The following is a 9,535-nucleotide window of genomic DNA, read 5'->3' on the forward strand; positions in this document are numbered from 1 at the left end:
TCTTCATGATCTATGCCTTTCTGTTGTGCATAATATTTTGCAAGAAGTTGAGCATTATAGTTATCAATCTCACCATCCGGGTTACGTTTCAACTTGTAAACCCACTTCATTCCAATGGCCTTTTTCCAAGGAGGCAGATCACATAAAGTTATTTTCTATAAGTGCATAAGATTTTGATTGCATGGCAGCCATCCAATTTTTTGAATTATATGCTTCACCAAAAGAAAGAGGTTCCTCTACATCACATAAGTTATAAATAGCCAAAGCATAAAAATATCATGCATAAGATGCATGGAAAAAACATGAACGGGTACAACTAGACAAAGGTCGTTCAATTTACTATCATGCAAAGTATGCACTAGCCATTTTGGCATACCTCTAGCTTTCTCATTCTCGGCCCTTTCCATATCAAGTACTTCATGTACATCTGCATCAGTAATAGGCTGATCCGTAGTAGTTTTTGAAACTCCCATGGGTTGTACATTTGCCTCATTCAAACTTACATTCAAATTTTCACTAAAAAGAGGCAAAAAACTATCATAAATGTCATGTGAGCTTACATTACTGTCTCTAGTACATGACAACAAGGGCTGGACACGATCTTCCACAAACACAATATCTTGTGGAGCCAAGATAAGCTTTGTTTGCAGATGGTACAACCTGTAACCTTTGATTTCAATACTATAACCAACAAAAATGCATTTAATAGCCTTATCATCCAATTTTATGTGTTGCGTTTGTGGCACCAAAGCATAAGCCAAACAACCAAAAACACGCATGTGATCAATAGATCGCTTCATACCATGCCATGCTTCATAAGGAGTCATAGACTACAAAGCTTTTGTAGGACACCTATTAAGTACATAAGTAGCACACATGATGGCCTCAAGCCAAAAAAAAATGTGGCAAAGCTTGACTCTTGACCACACATCGTGCCATTTTCATAAGCAACCTGCTTTTCCTTTCAACAACACCATTTTGTTGAGGTGTATATGGCATTGTACATTGGTGTTTTATCCCACAGCTAGCCAGAAATGCATTAAACTCATGAGATATATACCCCCCCGCCCCCCTCAATCTGAATGGAGAGTGCCCATAGTACATTTAGAGACATTTTCAACCATAGCCAAAAATTGCTTGAAGCACATAAACACTTCGGACTTAGCTTTAAGCAGATACACCCATGCATGCCTGGAGTAATCATCAATGAAAGTCACAAAGTAAAGGTCATTGACCAAGGATGGAGTTTGCATAGACCCAGAAGCATCACTATGCACGATTTGCATGTGGCCCTAATTGAACCATCCTTTAGAAGCTTTGAACATTGCATCTTACCCAAAATACAGCCTTCACAAATATGCTTCACGGGTGCTTCAAGAGGCGGAAAAGAAGCAACCATATCAGATTTCTACAAACGCAGCAAACTAGCAAAATTCAAATGCCCAAAACGTGCATGCCAAAGCTTTGCATCTGAAATAGCCTTTGAATCCACAACTGCATTTGCAAAATTCTGCCCACACTTGTCATACAAACTGAGCTTGTAAAAAGAGAGAAAAAAAGAAAAAGAAAAAGAAAAATACACATCATGGCTCACCTTCCACATCCACCCACAATTGAATAGCTCACAAATTTGCGACAATCACTTGCATATGAGTGCATGCGACAACAAGAATTAGAAGATAAGTTAATGCATGTTGCATGTGTTGACACTGCACCTACTCCAAAGCAAAAAAAAGCTAGTAGAAAGGCTTTCACTTTCAAGGATTTTGATGGCAATTAAGATGCTAGCATTATTCTAGCATGGGTCAATCAATCAGACCATATTTTCATAATGAAGACGTCCCTAAATGAGACATTTTCAAATGTGCATCAAAGCACCTCACTAGTAGTGTTGCACTACGTAGTAAAAAGCCACGTACTTGCCATGCATTTAAAAATTTTCTTCTACCCCATTTATTACCCACTTAGCATAAAGTTAAAGCACATTGCCATTAGGATTTAACTTGTCAAGGTAGAAATGAAGATGCACATGCTTACCCTGATAATTTCTGGAACTGTCTCATTCAAGTGCAAGCCATTGAAAATGTAAGCCACAGGAAACTAAAGTGTAATTACATATCAGGTTTAGTACTGCAAATTGGTGCTAAGGTAGATATGTTTGATCCAAATTCATTGTCAAAAGCTATTAACTTGGATCTTAATGCAGAAAAGAAGAAAGGTGGACATCAATCCCCACTAATCAACCTACTAACACTAATCGTAACAAGAGAGTTTCTTTCTCTCCTAACTTTGACAAGAATAGGAATCAAAGTTGCACTTTCTCAAGAGACACATATTTGACAACTCTCCAACACCTCCTCAGCCCCATGGCAACAACAACATCAACCTGCAGTAGAGGGGCAACTAAAATCCTTCAACCAATCAACGTCCTGCTCAACCTTCCAACGGTAACAAAAAGGTGAAATTCTTTACATGTTTTTAGTTTTTCCACTATATAGATAAGTGCCCAAACAACATTGCTAAGAGCAAAGGTCATTCCAATGGCCAACCCAATGTAGTCACATGTAACCTCAACCAAAGACCCTTCAACAACAACCAATCAAATGGTGCAACAATTAACCTCATTGAAGATGCTCTCCTCAACGACAATGAAGTTGAAGCCAATTATGATGAGGGTTATGATGCCAATGACAACCCTTCTCCAGGTCTTTCTGAATCTCCACATACTTTACTTAATGTGAAGGGCACAACTAAGGGTGAAGATATCACAATTTTCTTAGATGATTGAATTGAAAAGCACATAATTAAAAGTGTTGATACCAATGTTTTTGTAAATTTTGCTCCTTGTTTTTTATGTTCCATTCAAGAAAAGTTTTCCTGTTATCAATGAGCTTCATTTTGTATAGTTTACCATCATACCGGCACATTTACAATGCCTTCCATATTAGTCTCTTATGGCCCTTTCGAGGACCCCTACCTACACCACATTTATGAGGACCCACCTTCACTTGTAGATCAAGAAGACCAACTCATTCCCGCATAAATAGTTGATCATGAAATCACCACCACACGCATTGGCATGGTTTACAATCGCTATCTTTGACTTTTGAAGGCCACCATAGAGAAGATGCCAAATGGATGTGTTGGGTTTCAGGCCCCGTGGCAGGATATGGCCGGGTGGGCGTCCACCCACTTATTCTTTTGGTTATAATGAAGAATAAGGAGATAGTGAGTTCACACTCTCTAGAGCTCCACCAAAGATTTGAGCCTGCTCTTTTTTCCCCTTCCCCTTCACTCCTTCACTCTCTTGCACGGATCACCTGATCCTTCAAGTGGCATCAAAGCCCAGGAGCACCCCCAATCCCCGCTCCCCTACATTCTGCGTGTGCAGCAACCTCGAGCAAAGGGAATCTTGGAAGCTCTGCAAAATTGGACCTCATGGCAAGTAGTTGAGTAGAATCAGGCGAGGAAGCCGAGTAGCAGTAAGAGGCAGCAAGAGGCAGGAGACAAGGCTTGCAATTCAAGGTGAGCATCAAGCAACAAAGGAACATAGTTGGACAGCATCGAGAGCAGGCCGAGCACTGAGAGGCAAACTTTGGGAGGCAGAGAGGAAATCAGGCATGCTTCAACCTCGGCAAAGGTGAGCAACAAGGAGATAGAGAGAGAATCTAGGGGGATGTCAGGCATAGCCATGGCTTGAGCAAAGCAAACTAGCTATAGCAAGACCCGAGCACACACACACCCATCGTCAGGCTAGTCAGAGATCCAGACCTACAGCATTTCAATAGTTTACAGAAAGGAATTCAATTTCTTTTTTAAATCTCAAGCTCACACACCTTTGTGTGCAAGCCCCTATTCCTGCCAATCCTCCCCCCACTCCATTGTAACCATCGACCATCAAGGCCCCTGACCCTCGACTCCTCCGACCCTGCTTTCACACACCCCGAGCTTGAGAGATAGAGAGCTATGAGAGACAGCGAGAGTGTTCTTGAGAGATTGACAGATTGAAAGCAAGAGAGCGACCAAGAGAGTGAGAGAGCCGATTTGTGAGAGAAAGTGAGCGGGTGAGAAAGAGAGAGAGAGCAGGATACTCGACATCAGGGATGCCATTTCAGGGCATTGTCTTCGGGATTAGGAAACTCCCGTCCGGCGATGGGAGGCGGCATCGACATCAGCGACTAGCCATTTTTTGACAATGACTTCAGGTTTTTGCAACATCGACACCTCGACGGCTCGTTGTTCCGCACCGGCACATCGGCTTCGACACCAATTCTTGCAATTTGGCATCAGCTCGATATCATCTCTCATTGCGGCGGATCTTCGATATCCGACCCTGACACCAAGCGTTCTCGTGGACGAGCGCTTTCTCGCAGACAGTCGTGCTTGCCATACACACGGGTGAGGTGCCTCTACCATAGAGGAGTGACACCCGACATTGGCATTGAGCACACCAATCGTGCTCTACGGCACCGTTTCGACTCCAAGCACCTTTGGCGGCTATTCAACTAGCTTATTTTTGCTTGGCGGCAAAAAATGACACATATCTACACCGACACGCACATTATAGGTTATAGGGGGTTTTTAGCCCGTTCACACGCAATTTCTCTAGGTTACCAAACACTTATAGACACAGCGCCTTTCATGCGATTTTGCAAGTTATTTTGATAGCAGTTTCTCTACGGACAGATGCGTTGGTAGATGCATGTTTACTTTAGCATACCATAGTGCTATTGAGCTCATTTGAGAGTAGATATCTTCGCAAGGATCACTTTTACCGAATGCAACAGTTCTTGGTGCCTATTTAAGTGCGGTCATTCATATACGTTGAGTTGCGAACACTGTCCATTGTACTACGTGTGAAGCCATTTTCTGGCTATTTTGGCAGTTTTCCCTGGCCGTTTCTGAGACTCGGGCTCAAAGAGCCCTTTTTTGAGACTGTGGCTAGTCCTTATGTGTCTGCATTAGCCTTTGGAGGGTAGCGTGAGGTTTTCTTTGAGCTAGGATATTCTCGAATGTTGAGATACCTTCGATGATATAGGTAGCTGAAGTTTCCCTTTAAGGTGCCCTCACCATAGGACGTGTATCTGGACGGTTTTATGTGCTTTTGATGCCGAATTGGCAATCACATAGTAGTGGTTTTGTGCAATATATGCCCAATGGTTCTTTTCAGTAGTTTATGTGTTTTTTAGTTGAGTTTTGACTCCTTATACAAAGGAGACTCTACCGGATTTTTCTCGCGATTCCGTTCTATGCATTCTTGGCACTTCTAGCTGTTTTTACGCAGTGACTTTACTACATTTTGGTTTGACTTTTTGCTCCTGTTCTAGGGGAAACTTTGCCAAAAATTATCCCAGTCAATTCGTCATAAAGTTTTTGGCTACATTTTCTTAATCATGGTTGCAAGTAGTGCTTCTGAAAGAGAAGAGTACTACATCAAAAAGTTTGATGGCTTAAACTTTGTCATTTGGCAGCAGTGTATGCAAGATGTTTTGATCAACAAAGGCTTGATAGCACCCTTGCGTGCAAGAAGAGATAATGTGTACACTAATGATGAGTGGGATGACTTGAATGAGCGTGCTATGGTGACCATTCGCCTACACCTTGGTGAATCCATTTACTTTACCATAATGGATAAGACCAATGCCAAAGATTTGTGGGATGCTCTATGTCAGACTTGGGATGGCAGCAACGCCTCAAACAAGGTTTTCTTGATGAATAAATTGATGCGCATGAACATGAAAGAAGGCAGTAATGTTAGTTCTCATTTGAACGAGTTCAACAACGTGTTTTCCCAGCCTACTTCAAAAGGTCTCAATTTCGATGATGAAATGAAGGCCATTTTCTTGCTACGTTCTCTAACATCATCATGGGATACTTTCAACACAGCCATAAGTAATTATGCACCCAATGGCAAGCTAGATTTCAAAAGTGGTGCTGGTGTGCATTAGGCAAAATTTGGACGCACAAAGGGACCCTTTAAGGAGTTTGACTTTACCTCTCTCTACCAAACCGGACACATGGATAATGTTTTGCAAACAAACTCCAAAGTTGGCGGAGGTTTGACAGTTAGAATGTCCTCTTCAAGGTCTATCTACTGATATATAGCACGCCATGAGATTACTTTTTGGTGAATCAAAAAAAGAATCTCATGGCGTGCTATATATCAGTAGATATATCAGTAATCTCATGGCGTACTTTTTTTGATTCACCAAAAAGTAATCTCATGGCGTGCTATATATCAGTAGATAGACCTTGAAGAGGACATTCTAACTTTCAAACCTCTGCCAACTTTGGAGTTTGTTTGCAAAAAATTATCCATGCGCCCGTTTTGGTAGAGAGGGGTAAAGTCAAACTCCTTAAAGGGCCCCTTTGTGAGTCCAAATTTTGCCTAATGTTGCTCACTAAGGAGATTCAACGTCAATCTCTTTATTTGAGTGGGCATGGCTAGTGAAAAAAATGACAAGCAAAAACAGAGTGGTCGTAGCCGCGATCGTTCTCAAGATCACAGGCAAGATCGTAGCAAGAGTCGCGGCAAAGACATGCGAAATGTAGAGTGTTACTACTGCATAAAAAGGGACACTTGAAGAAAGATTATCGCACGATGCAGCGTGATAAGGGCAAAGAAAAAACGAAGTTTGATAAACATAAAAGAACCGTGAAAATTGAAGAGATCGATGTGGTTGAGTATCCAGCCATTGGGATAGTTTTTGACGTGTCAAATGACATGCTAATTTTCACATCGGATTTGAGTCCTGATGCATTGTTAGCTCATGATGAGTGTTACGCACAAAATTGGATTGTGGAATCAAGTGCTAGCTTTCATGTGACTCCTCACAAGAAGTGGTTTTCTACATACACTGCCACTCATGGCACAGTGAAGCTAGGCAATTCTTATGAGCTTGATATATGCGGTGTGGACAACGTCAAGTTTTCTATGCGTAATGGCACTGAGTTTATGTTGCATAATGTCAGACGTGTACCCAAATTGACAAAGAGTTTGATGTCAGTTCGACAACTGGATGATTTGGGTTTGACTACCATATTTGCTCATGGTTCTTGGATTATAAAGAAGGGAAACATTGTATCTATGGAAAACAGACTAGGTTGACATTAATGGCTTTGGAAAAGGGGTTAGGGAGTCCTCTAGATCTCATTCATAGCGACTTGTGCGGACCTATGCCAGTCAAGTCTCTAGGGTCCTAACATTCATAGATGACTCTACTAAAAAGGTGTGGGTTTATCTCTTGAAGCAGAAGAGCGACGTCTCTAGTGTCTTTCAAAAGTTCTTAGCATTGGTAGAGAACTAATCGAGTAAAAAGCTTAAAGCTTTGTGCAGTGACAATGGAGGTGAGTAAATCTCCTCCGAGTTCAAGAATTTGTAGTAAAAGAGGCATTAGAAGACAGTTTACCACGCCTTACACACCGGCCAAAAACAGTGTGGCTAAGAGAATGAATAGAACCATTCAGGTACGGGTCACTTCTATGTTGTCTACGGCCAACTTACCTCAAGAATTTTGGGGAGAAGTTGTTGACGGTTGCTTACTTGATCAATCGATCACCTCGTACATCACTAAAGTACAAGGTTTCACAGAAGATGTGGACGGGCAAAGAGCCCAATTATGACAGATTACGTGCGTTTGGGTGTGAGGCATTCTCACATGTGCCAAAAGCGCTTAGACAAAAGCTGGACCCCAAATCACACAACTGCATCTTCATTGGATATGGTGTGGACAGAGAGATGGGATATCGTCTCTGGCACCCAAAATCTAAGAAGGTTATACGCAACTCATAGGTGATATTCAACGAGTTTAAGATGCATAAAAAGTCAGTGAAAGACATAGTATTGCAGAGTACGGTTTGAGGATGTTCCCTCACCGCCAGTTAAACAGAATGTTGGACGTGCTAGTGATGCACCTTCCACTAGTACACACACATGTTGCTCTAGAGAGAGCGAAATCCACAAGTCAGGCACTTTGGAGGTCTACTCGTACATCTCGTACACCTGAGCGTTTTGAGCCAGGATTAGAATACTTACTAGTCACTGATTGTGGTGAACCCACTTGCTACAAAGAGACCATTTAAATGGATGATAGCGTGAAGGGGAAAGAGGCTATGCAATCTGAGTATAACTCGATTTTAGCCAAACTTGGGATTTGACAGAGTTACCTACAGGTAAGCAAGCATTGCCATGCAAATGGGTGTACAAGAAGAAGTATATCACAGATGATCCCGAACCTAAGTATAAAGCTAGATTGGTTGCTAAAGGTTTCAACCAAACGAAAGGCGTGGATTTCAATGAAATCTTTTCTCCAGTGGTCAAGTTGACTACATTGTGTCTTGTGCTTGGTCTAATAGCCATCGAGGACTTGGAATTGGTCTGACAAAACTGGTGTGTAGACTCAGGAAAGCTTTCTATGGATTAAAGCAAGGCTCAAGGCAATGGTACATCAAGTTCGATAAGTACATTCAATCACACAGGGTTACGTATGGAGCCAAGAGGATCATTGCTTGTACACAAAGAGGTTGAAAGATGGTTCCCTCATCATTCTGATTTTGTATGTCGATGATATGCTCATAGCCGAAAAGTCAAAAGATGAGATTGCACTTCTCAAGGATGCCTTAAGCAAGCAGTTTGCTATGAAAGATTTGGATGATGCACATAACTTTCTTGGTATGCGTATCAAGAGAGATCGCAAACGTGGTGTACTTGAACTTTCGCAAGAAATGTATGTTCACAAGGTCTTGCAACATTTTGATATGCAAGGGGAGAAAGCTTTAAGTACCCCAATGGAAGCATACAAAAAACTTAGCAAGCATGATTGTCCCAAATCGGATGCTAAAAAGGTAGAGATGAAAAAGGTGTCGTATTCTTTGGCAGTTGGCAGTATTATGTTCGCCATGGTTAGCACAAGGCTAGAGATTGCATATGCAATGGGAGTGGTCAACAGGTTTATGGCAAATCCAGGTAGAAAGCATTGGGAAGCAACGAAGCACATCTTGAGATAAGTCAAGGGCTTAGCTAGCAAGTGCTTATGCTTTGGGAATAGTGATGCATCCATAGTTGGATACACTCATTTAGATTATGCGGGTTGTGTGGACACTGGGCGATCCACATATGGCTACGTTTTCTTGTTCGCTGGAGCGGCAATTTCTTGGAGATCATGTATCTAGAATTGCACTTCGTATTCCACCACTGAGGTAGAGTATGTTGTAGTTTCTAGTTCCAATAAGGAAGATGTGTGGATATCTCGTCTAGTGGGAGATTTTGGTATACAACAGACTCCAATGCTACATTGTGACAGTCATAGTGTAATTGCGTTAGCAAAGAACCCCGTGTCTCACTCCAAGTCAAAACACATAGAGGTCATGTATCATGTGGTACGGGAAATTTTGGCTAGCAAATGCATTGAGTTAGCCAAAGTTCACACGGATGAAAACCCAGCAGATGCTCTAACAAAGAGCTTAGCCTCAGAGCAGTTCACACATTGCATGGAGATGATGGGCGTAGGGTGAAGCTAGGGTCATGCTTCATGTT

The sequence above is a fragment of the Adiantum capillus-veneris genome, chromosome 10 (assembly GCF_014529385.1).
Source record: "Adiantum capillus-veneris isolate H3 chromosome 10, ASM1452938v2, whole genome shotgun sequence".
NCBI lineage: Eukaryota > Viridiplantae > Streptophyta > Polypodiopsida > Polypodiales > Pteridaceae > Adiantum > Adiantum capillus-veneris.